The sequence below is a fragment of the Myotis brandtii genome, unplaced genomic scaffold (genome assembly GCF_000412655.1).
Source record: "Myotis brandtii unplaced genomic scaffold, ASM41265v1 scaffold311, whole genome shotgun sequence".
NCBI classification, from domain to species: Eukaryota; Metazoa; Chordata; class Mammalia; order Chiroptera; family Vespertilionidae; genus Myotis; species Myotis brandtii.
In genome coordinates, this window is record NW_005361913.1 from 1,477,856 (window position 1) to 1,494,281 (window position 16,426).

Genomic DNA, 16,426 nt, shown 5'->3' on the forward strand with positions numbered 1-16,426 from the left:
CCATGGCTCCAAACTCCATGAGGTTTGCTGCTGACTTTACTGTCTTTTTTGGCTCCTGGTACCCACAACATGTTTACCAACAAAGGGAGTACAGTTTATTATCATGAAATTAAAATGTTTGCTCAAGTCTTTTTTTTTAATATTGTCATTTCTATCCTATTTCAATTTTTACCAAAATGAAGGTAGGATTTTTCCACCCTTTATCAGGGGATTTATTTATTTGTCTTAATAAATTTCATATATTGCATATCATGTTAGGTTCTGTGAGGTGTATAAAAAGATAAAAATATAATGTTTATATGGGGAAACAAGATATAAAGAAAAAATAGGTGAGAATGATTTAAACTATATGAGCTCTGAGTTTTGATGGGAAAACATTTGAGGGGAGATGTGGGAATTTGCCAGAGTCCTTGAAGGGAGGATTCATTTGGAATTGTGGAGCTAAGGGAGGGAACACTCCAGGTAGAATGTTGCATTCATGACGCCTACACCCTCCCTTGTCAGATACTGGCCTGAGCCCTGCAGACAGGTACACTCTCTTGAGGAGTCTGGAGTTGAGCACACACTACACTACAGCAGAGCCTTCAGGGGGCCTGGGTAAAAGGCGCAGGATGCAAATGGATAACAGCAACATACAGTTAATCAACCATATATTTAATATTTTCCAGGCTTGGTACCCCTGTTGTAGAATTAAAAATTCATGAAAGCCCTTATAAGTAAGTCATCACTATCACTGATTTACAGGTGAGAAAAACTGAGGTTTCCATTGTAAGTGCACATAGGATGAGAATCATAGGAGGCACTTTTTAAAAAGTACTCATACCAGAACCCACCGCACAAGTTCTGATTTCACAGTCCACCAAGGGTCCAACATTGGAGGAGTCGTAGTCATGGTTATGGTTGTTTAAGCCTCCCAGGTGACATTCATGTGTAAACAGGGCTAAGCATTCATGGCTTAGAGGGACCAAGAAACAACTCCAAGTTCACACTTCAAATAAGCGTCAAGGTCAGGTTTCAGCACAGGGATCTGACTTGAACCTTTATCATTATGGCAGGCTGTCCCCAGAAGGATGGGGCGGCTCAGTGGCAGAGAGCACTGGTAACAGGAGTGTGTGTGTGTGTGTGTGTGTGTGTGAAGAGGCACTTTTTAAAAAGTACTCATACCGGAGTCCACTGCACAGGTTCTGATTTCACAGTCCGCCAAAGGTCCAACATTGGAGGAGTCATAGTCATGGTTATGGTTGTTTAAGCCTCCCAGGTGACATTCATGTGTAAACAGGGCTAAGCATTCATGGCTTAGAGGGACCAAGAAACAACTCCAAGTTCACACTTCAAATAAGCGTCAAGGTCAGGTTTCAGCACAGGGATCTGACTTGAACCTTTATCATTATGGCAGGCTGTCCCCAGAAGGATGGGGCGGCTCAGTGGCAGAGAGCACTGGTAACAGGAGTGTGTGTGTGTGTGTGTGTGTGTGTGTGTGCGTGTGTGTGTTTACAGAAAGGATGTGTCCAGGAGGTACTGAGTGCTACAGCTGGACTAACTGGAGCGCTAACAGCGAAAGGGGGAGACAGGTAGGAGAAGATGCTTAGGTCTGCTTTTCAAAAGGCATATTCTGGGCACCACTGTAACACCATGGGGACGGAAGCAGCCCTGCCAGTCCTTGCTCAGGACGCAGGTAATGCCTGCGCTTGTTCTGAGAACTCTGATTAAACATGCTGTGAATGGTTGCTCCAGGGTCCAATGACTGATACTGAGAGGCTGAGCTCAGGGTCTCCCTGTACATAATCTTTGAAAGAGAAGAGAAGACACATACATGAAGCCAAGGGAATGAGGCAAATAAGCTTTCAAGGCCCACTCCAAACGAACGATGGTGAGAATTAGAATGATCACAGCCAGGCCACTCAGCACATCGCAGAACAGACTGTGTCTGCTTACTGGACGGCAGGGTTTAATTGTCATTATTGCAAACAACACACAGAGATGCCTGTCAGGGCCTCTGAACCCACTTTTCTAAAACAGGGGATGTCGCTTCATTACTATGAGACCTCATGCTGGGATCTCGGCTCTAGCATCCCCACTGAAGGAGTGATGTGACTTCACTTTAGGGCTGAGAGAGTGCACTGCTGAGTGAAGTGGGAATTCATGGGTTTTCTGCAGCATCTTGACTCCCAGGTGAAGTAGGGGTGGAGCCGTGTAGGAGGTCATTCTGTAGTAATTAGGATCCTGTTTCAGTGTCTTCCCTGTTTAATATGTTTGGTTCCTCCAGAGCCACATCTCGCTACCTTGATAAATGTTCTACTGACCGTTGGTTGTGCACCCCCTTCTCTATTCACCCCTTTCTGCTGGCCTTGCCTCACTGGTCCCCCCCAGGAGCTCACACACAGGCATGTGGGAGCGGCAGGAATGCTCTCAGCTTCTGTGAAATGATGGTGGAGTGGGCGATTGTGCCTATAATAGGTCTTTAGAAAAGAATGCATTGATTTCTCTGTGGATTTTTTAAAGGCTCTGGGACAGGACTGAGGGAATGGCTAATTACTATTTATGACTGTTTCATTTGGAGCTAATTGCTGGAGCTGCTGCAGACGCTGGGCCTTCACTGCTGCTCTGCCCCAAATGTGCAAACAGTAATAAAATGGTCAATGGGGCTGACTCTTTGCACACCACTCCTGAGACAGTGTGTGTTTGTGTGTGTGTGTGTGCGTGTGCATACATGTATGAATGCATGTGTACACACCCACCCACACACAAACACACACTTTCACAGGTTTCAAGAAGAGTCCAGAGGTAATTTTTGAGAGCCCTCTGTTTCTAATAGGTCACAGATGCAATTAAGGCCGAATTGTCAAGGTGTAATTAGCAATGCTGGAAAACTGGACTTCCTTTGAAAAACAAAATAACTAAAAGATTTTACACTTTTCTTTCTCCTGGGGTTGACCAAATGAACAGGGACAGCAAGTGGTATGGAAGAGTTAGCTAGATTCATCAAAGAAAGTGTGATGAAAGTGAAAGGAAAAGTGTAGAAATAGTAAATGGAGACCAGAGGGGTTTCCCAACTTATGCCCTGGCTTTCCTCTAATTGATTTTCCTACTTAACATGAACTCAAGGTGGCTGCACTTTGCATGGGGTGTGTTCATGGATGTGGTGCAGGCAGCGCTGTGCACATCTGGGGAGCAGCTTTTGGACCGGACTGTGCAAGATGCTCCCACTGTGTGTCCCCACCCCCCAAGCACCAACATCCTCCAAAGTGCATGACAACAACAAGCAAATAGATACACAGGCAGCGTTCAGGGACACTGGAGACTAAGCTGGCTGAGGAGGGAGCGCCGCCTCTCTGCCTTTTCCTAAAGTAAACCCATCTCACAGTCCCGTATAACGGCCCAGACAGTGTCATTGTTTTTCCTGCCACCATCACATCCTCAGAGAGTCTTGCCTTTGTTGGGGGGAGGGGAGAGGAGAGTCTATAAATCAAGGGTTTATAACAGAGTCTCACTGATATTCAAATGAATGTGTGTGAAAATGTTGGTCTGTTTAGTGGTGAGAGCTGCACGTTGCATACAAGCTATGTAACAGCATGAATGACTAAAGAGCTAATGGGTGAGAGCCAGACTTTCCTTCTGACGTTTCTTTCAGAGGAGGCAGGACTGACCTTGACTTAGCTTCTAGATGAGCCTGAGAGGGGCTCTGCAGGACCCTGTCTTTAGGGCAATGATGGGAAGTGCTGGATGGCGTGCGGAGCAGCTGGCTAGCCCTGGGGAAGAGAGAGCGTGTGAGGCTGGAAGGGGTTCCTGACAGGGACATTAAGGAAGCCTGGCCCCCTGCTCCCACCCGGGGCCCAGGGTAGGGAATGTTGGGTGCGCACCTGGAGATGAGGCCCAAACCCCTGGGCATCCAGCCTGACGAAGGTCTCTGGTGTTCAACATGGACACAGATGCAGAGTCGGCCTCATCTGAGGAAACCTAAGGGGCTGGGCCCTGAGCCTCACAAAAGCAACCTTATGACAGATGCCAGGGGCTCTCACTCAGGACAGGGCAATGCCCAGCCCCATTTGTGGTGATACCCCTTGAACAGAGGAAACATTCTTTCAACCGGAATGCAATGGTGTTTCTCTCCAGCATTGAAACAGGGTTTTAGAGTCAGAAATACATTTACGTAGAAAATAAAGTACTGTGATTTTGTTTTTTGCATCTGAATGTGGTAGAAATGATTAGAATTTAAATGACAACAACAAGGAAATACATACACAGACATGATTTAGAGTCACAGATGAACCGGAATAATGCTTTCTTGATGGTGGTCAGGTTCCTAATAATGATTATTCTCTCTTGTTCAATTCTCACAGAACCATTGTGGGTTCTGAGCAAGGTGTAAGGTTTACAAGGATCAATGTCCCTGTTAAGGCACATTCAGACTAGTGGGGAAGACAGATATGTGAGCGGAAGATTTAATGCGATGTTATAAGCATAAGGTTTCAGAGCTGAACACTTACTTTTCTATTTTAGTTTCTAGTGACACTTGAGTTTGAAGTACTCATATGTTAAATTTGCCTGACTTTTTCTTAGGGAATAGATCCTATTATGTGTTATTTTAAAGTCTTATTTTATACCTTAACAGAGTATATGTTGAAATGCTTCCATTAATTTTTTTCAAAGTTGGCTCTAAGAAAGGATGTATTACTTTGCTAGGGCTGCTGTGGAAGTATCTGCATGGCTTAAACAACAGAACTGTATTATGTGGCTGTTCTGGAGGCTAGAAATCCAAAACCATGGTGTCAGAAAGGCCCTGCTGTCTCTGAAGGCTCTGGAAGAAGACCGGTCCCTGGCCTTTCTCCTCGCTTCTGGTAATCCCTTGGTTTGTGTCAGTATAACTTCGATCTTCACCTGGCATTCTCCTTGATCATGTGTCTCTGTGTCCAGATGTCTCCTTTTACTGAGGACACCCATGATATTGGATTAGGCACCCTACTCTAGTATGACCTCATTTTGACTTAATTAATTGCATCTTCAATAACCCTATTTCCAAATAAGGTCACATTTTGAGGTACTGGGGATTATCATTTCATCACATGAATATTGAAGGAACACAACTCAACCCCTAACAAAAGGCATCATTTCTTCTTTGATATACTGAAAATATTCTGTTCCTCTGGAGAATTCTTTTTTGCATCATCATTGTCTGAGTGGGTCCAACATTTATGTCACCTTTCCGTATGAGATGCCTAACTAACATTCTTTACAAAGACACAGGGTAGTGCCTATTCTAGAGGTCTGTAGATGAAGAGAGAGGGTGTGTATTTTTCTGCCTCCCACCTGTTCACCTCTAGGGACTCTGGTTTCCCATCTTCATTTCCTGGAACAGCTATGGGGAAGGGCATGAGGTGACTCCTGGGAAACAGCAGTTTAGGATGCCCAGGTAAGTGTAGTGGAAATAAAAGGTCAAATAAAGAGTGAGTATGATGCTGTTCCAGGATCCCAACTCTCTGATCTAGAGAGGGTAGAAAAGTCACCCATGAGCTCTACATGGATCATCAAGTTCACTTCACTGGTTGATTTTCCAACAGATTTACAGAACTCTATTATTTGGAGAAAATTAACAGGTCATTGTGCAGTTGTTCACAACTTGCAATCCTGTTCTAAGTTTAAGAGTACACTTGTATTGTGAGCTAATCCAAAAGCAGGGAATTTGTCTTCTTTCTTTCCTTGCTTTTGTTCTCCCCTTTTCTTGCTTTCTGACAATATGTATTATAGTCCTTTGTATAATACAGGTGCTCAGTGACTGCTTATTAATAATTTTGAATTTAAAAGCTTGGTATCTGACCAAGACTATTTCTTGAGGTTCACAGTTTATTAAAAAAAAGAAAAAAACACTGCCAGTAGTGGATGTATCAGAAGGTAACATTATAACCAGTTATGTATAACCAATGCATTAAATATGGATAATTAGAAATATAATTGAGGTACAATTTCATTTTGTCTTCCTTGTTTCTCCATTTAAAATTTATTCAGGGTGAGATAGGCAGATGGATAATTTTCCACTGTCCCTTTATGGAAAGTTGGGTACACCTTGGGATTTCCCTACTCACTCAGTGTAAACAGATCTATACTCACATTGGAAGACTAAATTCAGTGTGGTTTCAGGAAGTGGAATGTGCCCAGGCCAAAATGCTAATAAATGCTTCAGTCTGTATAAAAACTATAGGTTTCTTCCCCTTAGTCAGCTTTAGGTTGGTGGTTGCCTGGTCTCAGAAAAGGCACTGGGGTAGGTTTCTGCCTTTTGCTGCTTCCTCCATTCACCTTCTCCCACCCTGGCTATCAGAATGCAGACCTTGCCAATGTCAAATCTGTGAAGAGAGGATTATAGTGGGAATAGGGCAATCTTACTTGGTTAGATTTTTTTCCTGGGTCCCATGGATGCTTAAAACTGAATTCTTCCCTCTTGGGGCCCCTTTATTGGTTGTTGGTGATGGTCATTGTTGGGAGCCTTTCAAGTCAAGGAGAGCCTGGATTGGTGGAATGCGTCTCTATCCCAGGGGTTCCTTTGATTCTTTCAGCAGCTCTTGGGCATTTCACATACACTTCCAGTGAGTTAGCATATGTTTCCTGCAAGTCATCCCCCCAAGCGGAACTAACATAGGAAGCAAGAACAGCCCACTCTGTCTGTCCTTCACAGTGGGTCTACATCTGTTCATTGCAAACTCATGCCCATCTTCTGCTAAATCCAATGCAGTCATCTCTATCCTCTTTCACAACCTGCTTTTGTTTTCTTAGGCGTAAGCCAGGCACCAGATCCTGTGATCTCCCAAAGAAATGAACTCATCACGTTCTGAGTTGTCTCCTGGATGTTCTTCTCACCTGCCCAGAAGTAAAGGAGATCGTCCACTGTTTCTCCTGGGGTGGGAGATGGATTCACAGAAAACCAAAGGATTTCTCCAAACATAATTATCTTCACAAATTTCTGCTTTCTGACATATTTTTATAATGTACAGTAGTTGACTCTTAAACAAGGCAGGGTTTGGGGGAGCTGATCCCTGCACAATAAAAAATCTGAATATAACTTTGACTTCCCTCAAACTCAGTCAGTCCCTTGTTATCTGTGGCGGATTCATTCCAGGACTCCCACTGGTACAAAAACCCGAAGATGCTCAAGTTGTTTGTATAAAATGGCAGCATAGAATAATACATAGAACAATACGCACAGTTGGCCCTTCACATCTGCAGAATCCACAACCAGGAATAAAAAATACTATTTTTGATCCCTGGTTGATGGAATCTGTGGATACAAAAACCAGAGATATGGGGAGCCAACTGTAAAGTTATTGGAAACTACAGGCCTGGTGCACAGATTCATGCACATTGAAAGGAAATTAATTAGAAGGTGGCTGGTGGGGTGAGACTGGGCGAGATGGGCCGACACACCCTGGAGCCAACCTCCTGTGGTCCCTCCCCAGCTGGCCGCACCTGGGGCAGCGCCGGGGCTCAGAGACTGTCTGTGGAGTGAACAGAGTCCCTCCCGCAGGTGAGGTCCCTTGGCCTAGCCTGCAGGGATCAGGCCAAAACTGGCAATTCGACATTCCCCAAGGGGTTCCGGAGTGTGAGAGGGCACTCTGCAAAGTTGCTGTTGCTTGGCAGCTCTTATGTTGAGCATCTGACCCCTGGTAGTCAGTGTTTGTCATACCTACCAGCCGGTCAACCAGTTGGCTGGTCAGCTGGTCAGCCAGTCACTTAGCCATATATATATATATAATCTGTGTATAAGTGGACCTGCATAGCTTAAACCTGTTTAGTTCAAGGGTCAACTGTATATACTTTTATTGTATGCTAGCTATGCTTCCATAACAAAATACGTTGCACAATATCTACTATTAATTATTCTTTATTTGCAAAGTGTCTTAAAGTATGTTTTAATTTTGAATCTCAATAACTGTGTTAGATACAAAGGCAAGTTACAGTATCTACATTTGACAGATGAGAAAATTGAGGTCCAGAGAATAGCAATTTGTGCAAAGTACAGATGGCAGCTAAGATAAAACAGATATATGGCTAGAAAATAAGTTTTCTGATTATGTTCAAACAATGACTGGTTTTCAATAGGGATCACACAAGCCTGGGAGGAGGTGATGTATGTGGACAAAATGATAGAATAGAAGGAAAATAGGAAGCTTGGGAGGGGGTGGGGAGCACAGTTTTCCAAATTATGATTTGCTTTTCATTGCATTCGTGGTATTTCAAATAAAAGGACTTGTGGGTTTTTATATATTTCAAAAGAGAGTGGGGAGGGGGGGTTGACTAAGGAAAAATGCACTCAAAACACTGTCCTTCACTAGTCTCATTGTCTCCACTCAGCTCATTCAGTGTGGCAGGGTCAAGAACATTAATTGTACGTCATGCACTTTACCAAGATGACATCTCTACTGAGATAACAAGTAAATATCTTATTTCAACAAGGTTTTTAAAATTATCAGCAGAAAAGGTGTTTTAAAAATTAGAACTGATGGAGACTTTAAGACTTAAAATCCCCAGGAAGTTGCCTATTCAAGAAGCAAAAATGCTAACCAAACAAAAATAAACCATAAACATGAACTTTTCCCCCTCCTGCTCCCCCTTCCCTAAGCCCCCCTGACTTTTCTGGTTTATTTTAAGCCAATGCAGAACAAAACCCTTGCTGTTCCCTAACAAGTGAGAACGACTTGCCCAGACACACAATAAAACATTTGTGACAAGCGAGCATGCACGCCCTGAGTCCAGAACTTGCTCAGCACAAGGTACTCTGGCTGCCCCATCCAACAAAGGGCCTTCTGTCCCTGCTCCTTGCCAAGGCTGAATGCCAATTGTCTTAAATCCGATTGCTCCCTGAACCCCAGCCCCCCTCGTGGTGGGTGCATGAGAGTACCACCCAGAAAACCAGGACCCATTAGGCTGAGCCAAGTGAGGATATTGTTTTAAATCAGGCTTCCTTTATTCTTCACTCTTTAAAAATATTAGGTGTACCTTGTTTCACTTGTCTCCAAGCCCTCAAGTGTTTGCTCTCAACCCCCTACCCTGAACTCTGTTACCTAAAACAGCTGCTTTTTCCACCTTGTCAGGCTACCTGAACTAGTCTTAATTCTGTTAGATGTTTATCCCAGAGGCATATCATTGAAGGGTGCATTAAAAAGCATAGAGCCAGTGTGAAACAAAATATCCGGGCATAAACAAACCAGAGAATGCTATGGAGAGGAGAAAGGAGAAAGCAAATTGAGGAGGTATTACTGAGAAGTGCAGAGGACACTAAAATGGCCTCTCAGTAACTTCTTGATAAGAAATTTCTCCCAAATCTTAAATTCTTCATGGGTCATCCTGTGTTCTTGTTCTTGTCACTCATTTTGGTTTGTTTGTTTTTTTTTTTTTTAGAAAACTTGAATACTTATTTATAATTATTAAGGCAACACATTTATTGTAAATATTTTTAATAAGGAGAACATTTTAAAAACCCATGATTTAGAGGTATAATGCAAGATTTCTCTCTCTTTATTTTTTCACGAACATACCCAAAAGTAATTTATTTGGTAATTGATGTATTTTTCTGTAATAATGCATTGTAGAAATATTTTATTAGTAAAAAGTTAATTAATAGCTTAGATTAGAATTTTATGTGGATATATCATAATTTATTTAAATAATCCTCTGTATTTGGTCTTTTTGGAGTCAAAAATTTTTAGATATAACTAAATGACATTGCAATGGAAATTTTCATAGTTACATCCCTAATTTTATGACAAATATCCAGAAGTGGAATTTTTAATTAAAAGACAATGGATGTTTTGAAATAATTTGATTTTTATTGTAATCCAAGAAAATTATTGTATCTATATACATGGAATGTATATATCTATATCTATATCTATATCTATATCTATATCTATATCTATATTATCTATCTATATATATGTAAATATATGTCATAGATATAGATAGATATAGATATAGATATAGATATAGGAAGGGAGAGGGAGAGAGAGATAGAAACATCAATGATGAGAGAAAATCATTGATTGGTTGCCTCCTGCACGCCCCACACTGGAGATTGAGCCCGCAACCTGGGCATATGGCCTGTGACTGGGAATTGAACTGTGACCTCCTGGTTCATGGTCAATGCTCAACCACTGAGCCATGCCAGCCAGGCCTGTATATGTTTTTCAACACACCAAACAGTGTTCTTCATGGACACTGCTTTGAATAAACCCAGCATCTTATTAGTTCTTATTGTATCTTATTAGTTCTTTTTTCCATCTTATTAGTTCTAATGCAACTTCATTAACCTATCCTTAATTTATAGCTTGCATAAAGAGTACAAATAGAAAAATGCTTTCATGAGCTTATACTGGAAAATATTCACGTATTCAACATAGATTTCTACCTGTTTCCTTTTGTTTCATGACTAGTTCAATGCTATATTCATAGTGGGAGTCAATACTTTATGTGTAGTGAATACCGTTCATTTGAGGATACCACATGGACTGCTAATGAAGAAAGTCTTGAGCACATTTAATTTTGAAATTCCCTGTGTTCTGCTTGTAAATGTTTATTTTAAAAGAAACTAGACAATGTTATCTCCACAGGAGAGTCATTATTCTACTGGAAATGAGTGAAATTGTCTGGTTATTTGTAAAAGAGGCCATAAAATTATATTTTGTTAAGTTATTTAGCTTTAGGGGAGTTATGGTCATGTCTAAATTGAGTTTTTCTTTTCTCAGAGATTTTTTTCTGCCAGATGCTGTGTTTTGTCATACAATAATCATCATTGATTTCTTAATTGTGCTCTTGATAATTTCTTAGCAAAATTGGTCAGCAAATTTGATTGGAATCATTATAGCTAGGTTATTTGTATGGTTATTGTCAATACAAGCAGTTTCTTTCCAGTTTGTAGGCCAAGGACAAAAAACCTCCTGAGATGATCATACCCTGACGTACACACACACACAAACACACACACACACACACACACACACACAGGATCACAAGGCCTTATCAGGAATGGTTAGCCAACCTTCTGTTTTTTCGTCATTCAAGTACCTACTTATTTTTCAGAGCATAAAATAACAACTGTGGATAAATATTGTTCTCAATTTGAAACAGATGTCTTAAAGTAGTGTCTCTCATCTTTTTTTACTCTTTGGCTAAGTAAAACGAAGTATAGAAAGGTAGAGTTTGAAGTTAACTATTAGCTTGGTTTATGTACCAGAAAGACAGATGTTTTAATTCAATATCAAGATATCCAGTTCTCATAACTCAACTGCTGTATTAAATAAACTCATTCATCAAGTTTATTAAACATTTGCACAGCAATTTGCTAGTTACCTTTGAATTGAAGGAACAAATGTAGCAGGGTATTGTGAGACATCACAGTAGATGAGACCAAGAGAAGAACTTGTAACAGCACCATTCATAGCATTACTTATTACTGTGTCCATGTGAAGAGAGACTCAGTCTTCACCTCAAAAGGCCTCAGTTTGCTTTAACCCCACAATGAAGACAGCTTTCCCAGTCTTAATCTGTGCAAACAAATCTGAATCCACGCCATTCCCCTTTGCTTCCTTTTCAAGGAGGAATGGCCTTTCATGGAGTTCTCATTCTAGTCAAGCACTGTACTTTTCTAACTGGAATAAGCTCTGATCTTTCTTTGCCGTTTTCCTCATAGATTGGTAAATACGCACACAAAATTACTGATTTATGTTACTTATTCAGAAGAAAAAGCAATGTTTTGATACCTTATTTGTAAATTTTAAATAACAGAAAGTTTGTACCACTTGGGGTTCAGCCAGGGAAACAAAACTCCTTTGAGTGATATGGTATAAAGGATATATTTTAGATCTTACATAATATGGGGAGCTGGTGAGGTAGTTTCTGAAAAGCTGTTACCTCTGCATCTATCTGGTGGTGGGGCTGAAGTGCTGTAGGTCAATGGAGCCAGTCGTGAAAGAAAAGCTGGAGTAGATGAAGAATAAACTGGAATTCACAAGGTGAAACTGGAATTTGCAAGTGTTTCTCACTACATCCAACCCCCAAACAAAGCCCGATTTAGGGCTTTATGACTTGAAAGAGGAGATCTGGTGGGAGCCGCAGAAGCTGTGGACATGGATGCTGTCATGGCAATTAGATGATCAAACAAACCAGCAACTTTGTACTTGCGCTGCAGCAGCAGCTCTCAACCTAACCCAAGGTCGGAGCCTATTGTCCTCCTCATTTCTGCATTCTAAATCTTAGGTACCTTTCTCGTGGTCACCTTAACCCATAACCATCAGCGAGGGGGATTCTAGCAAATGCTGTTCCAGTCTAGTTCAGATGCCACAGTACAAAAGCAACACAAACAGCGATGATGCTTTGAGACTCATTTCCCACCATGCCTTACACTTTATGACTGAAAAGTCACCATACTGCTTGTAATTCATGGAAACTCAGAGTCTTTTGTATGACAGTTTCTTTTTATTTTCATGATCAAATTCAAATGTTTCCCCATGTTATTTTTAAAGCTGGTAAATTTCTAATAAGCCTCTAAAAACAGCGCAGATATGTTCTACTCTGGGAAGTTTTCTTTACCCATAAAGGCAAGGTTATTGTTGCTTTTATTGAAATATCAAGCACTTTGTATTGTGACTAATGTTTATATTGCTGTTTGTCCCAGTAGAAGAGTTCATCGTTGGCAGGGACTGCAGTCTTCTCATCAGTATATTCTCACTGTGCAGCATACACAAACATGAAAGTTAAATGTATTTGGCATAAATTAAAAAATAATCTTAGTTTTTATGTATGATGGAATGAACATGAATGTCCTATTATTACTATCAATTTTCCAAGAATTACCGCAGGAACATACTTACAAGACAATTCGTTATCTTATCTTGATGAAATAGTTTCTAAGACATCAAATAACCAAAGAAATTAATCAAAAACTTTCATTAAAGAAATATTTTGAGATATGGAAGAAAATGTACATGAAACCAATAATGTAGAGTGTCCTGGAAGAGGTTGCTGTAGGTTCACCTACACTCTATGAACTTCTTATAAGCCAGATATCTGCACTGATAGGCATGCTCTAGACACAGATAATATTTTGTTTCATTTTCATAGTTCCAAAAATGCAATTTTAATGTAACATGTCTATAAACAGTAATTATAATTTTTAATAATAAAGATGAAAAATTGTTTGACATAAGTTTTTCTATAAAAGCATTACTCTACAAAGAGAATTGCTGTTTATCTCTGATAAGGGTTTAATCTCCAACATTTACAGGGAACTCATACAACTTAACAAAAGGAAGATAAACAATCCAATCAAAAAATGGGCAAAGGACCTAAATAGACACTTTCAAAAGAGGACATTGAAAAAGCCAAGAGACATATGAAAACATGCTCAAAGTCACTAATCATCCAAGAGATGCAAATCAAAACAACAATGAGGTACCACCTCACACCTGTCAGAATGGGTATCATCAACAAATCAACAAATGACAAGTGCTGGCGAGGATACGGAGAAAAAGAAACCCTCCTTCACTGCTGGTGGGAATGCAGACTGGTGCAGCCACTGTGGAAAACAGTATGGTGTTTCCTCAAAAATTTAAAAATGGAACTGCCATTTGACCCAGTAATACCACTTCTAGGAATATATCCCAAGAAAACAGAAACACCAATCAGAAAGGATATATTTACCCCATGTTCATAGCAGCACAATTTACAATAGCTAAGATTTGGAAACAGCCTAAATGCCCATCAGCAGATGAGTGGATTACAAAGAGAATTGGTGTTCAGATAGGACCATCGGTAATTTGTCAAATATTTAAATTTTTCAAATTATTTAATTAATTTTAGATGAAAGAACTATAGTGGTTTAGATATGATTTTCAACAATAAGTATCACTATTTTTATCTCTTTGAGCCCTCTGTTAAAACTAGGTTAAGCAGGATAAAAAATCTTAATGAACATTATGATTAATGAAAATTTTCTGTGCTGATTAGTGTAGCAAAGGGCATCTGAAAATGTGTATTTCAGATGACTTTTTTTGGAGGGCTCAGCTTTTTATTTTTATTTTTATTTTTAGAGCAGCACCAAATTAGGTTTTTATTTCAATAATTAATTCTGGTTTCTAGAGCAGTTGTCTCTCTTCCTTTTCAGATAACTTCATATTTCCTTTGTATATATTTTATAAACTCCTATTTATCATCTATCTACTTATTACCTATTTATCTACCATCATCTATCTATTACCTGTCCGTCTATCTATCTATCTATCTATCTATCTATCTATCTATCTATCTATCTATTATCTATCTATCATCACCTCTCTATGTGTTAATCTAAACCTTATGAAATTTTGATGTGTTTGGTTAAAAAATGTTTAATACTAAATTCATATGGTAAAGTATTGGTAATTTTATATAGTAAGCATATTCTAGGCAACCTTGACTTCTTTTCATATGTAGACACAAATCATAAAATAATAAAAATATATAGTGACCTTATTGATTTTACTGTGATGAACTAATGTGTGTGGTGCATTAGACTATAGAAGGGCATGGTGATTTAGTGCAAACAAGACAAGTAAACAACAATGACGACAGCAAAACTTTGTGTTTATGGTAACAATTAAGAAAAGCCATGCAGTTGATATACCCAATTGAAAGAATTCTTTGGCATTACTTATTATAAAATGAAAAAGGAAAGTGAAAGTTGATTCATTATTAGATTTTAATAAATATAGTAAAGGAAAATGTAGGGTTTTTTTTAGGTTTTGATTTCTTTTTGAGAAAACTTGCCATTGTTGTTACTTGTCAAAGAGAAAATAATTGCCCATTTTATATGAGATAAAATGGCTGGGTTGTCAGGAAATAAGGGATAATATCTTATTGGTATAATGCTAGCACAAATAATATATATTTTTAAATATGGGAAGATTAACTTTATTTCTAACAATAGAAATAAAACACATGTTTAGAAGGATGATTGGTTTAACAAGGTTAAATTAGTTAAATAAGACTGATTATTTCTTGGGGGTGAAGAGCACCTATGAGTAAATAAGAATTTAATTAAGAAAAAGTATACAATCTCTGGTTAAAATATAACATGGTGGACACCACATGACTCTTGCCATGTGAATGGCAATATATGAATGGAATATAGGAGTAATGGCATATATTCCATACAAATATATGGAACATTTAATGTTACATGTATAGACAATGACCAAATGTAATCACAGTTCTCAGAGTGATTAGGCAAAAGGAGGTAGATGTTAAATATTTGCCTATTCATGGAACCCTTTAAAACACAATAGATCAAGTAAATTGATTTTTAAAAAGTACAAAAAAGCATTTACAAACACTTAAGAAAACAAAATCCTGTAACATTCTTTACTTTAAAAGGAAATGTTACTTATTGGAGCTTAAGTCTTTGGTAGTGACTTTAATTAAACAGGCATCTTACAAACATTGAGATCACATATCATAGGTTGTTAAAGTACTTTGCGAAAAAAGTTTAAGTAATAGAGAAGATGGAAGGAGACATTTTCGGAGGCTCTGCACACGCGCATTCCTACAGTTTGCCTTTTAGCTCCATGCTGCTGTGTCACTCCTAGCTGGCAATTTGAAGACTAAGCAATCAGTCCAGGCTATATAGTGGAATGACAGCTGAATGTCATTGATATGCAGGGAATCCCTGAACTGAAATTTAACTCTGCACATGCTCATACGTGATTGGTTGCCTCCCCATCATTGTACCATGCTGTTATTTTCTGTGTTCCAAGTGCGATCTGAATCTCAGTCCCCTGGTAATAAACAAGGCAATCCCTAAGCAAACAGCCCATGCTACAGAGCTCAAATCCTTCAAATATGCTATCAGTTAAAAGCTATTCTTTTAAATAGTGGCTGTTTTTCAAATGACTTTCATAAAGCAAGATCTCAGAAGTGGCTGAAAAATTTTTTTTAAGAAAAAGCTGCACAAGGTGATTTCTAAGGTTCATTTCAGTTCCAAAAGTATTTTTTTTTTGGTTAATAAATCAAGCTTTCTCAAGATTTCAGAGAGTCTGATCATTTTAATACTTTTCTTTATATAATTGGATGACTTCTATCACTTTTTCATGGTCTTTTTTTAATTTTTATTTTTTATTAAATCTTTATTGTTCAGATTATTACATTTGTTCCTCTTTTTTCCCCCCCATAACTCCCTTCCTTCCAGTTCCCACCCCACCCTCCTCCCTCACTCCCCACCCACTGTCCTCATCCATAGGTGCACGATTTTTGTCCAGTCTCTCCCCGCATCTCCCACACCCTTTTCCTCCCCAAGAATAGTCAGTCCATTCCCTTTCTATGTCCCTGATTCTATTATAATCAACAGTTCATTCTGTTCATCAGATTATTTATTCACTTGATTCTTAGATTCACTTGTTGATAGATGCAT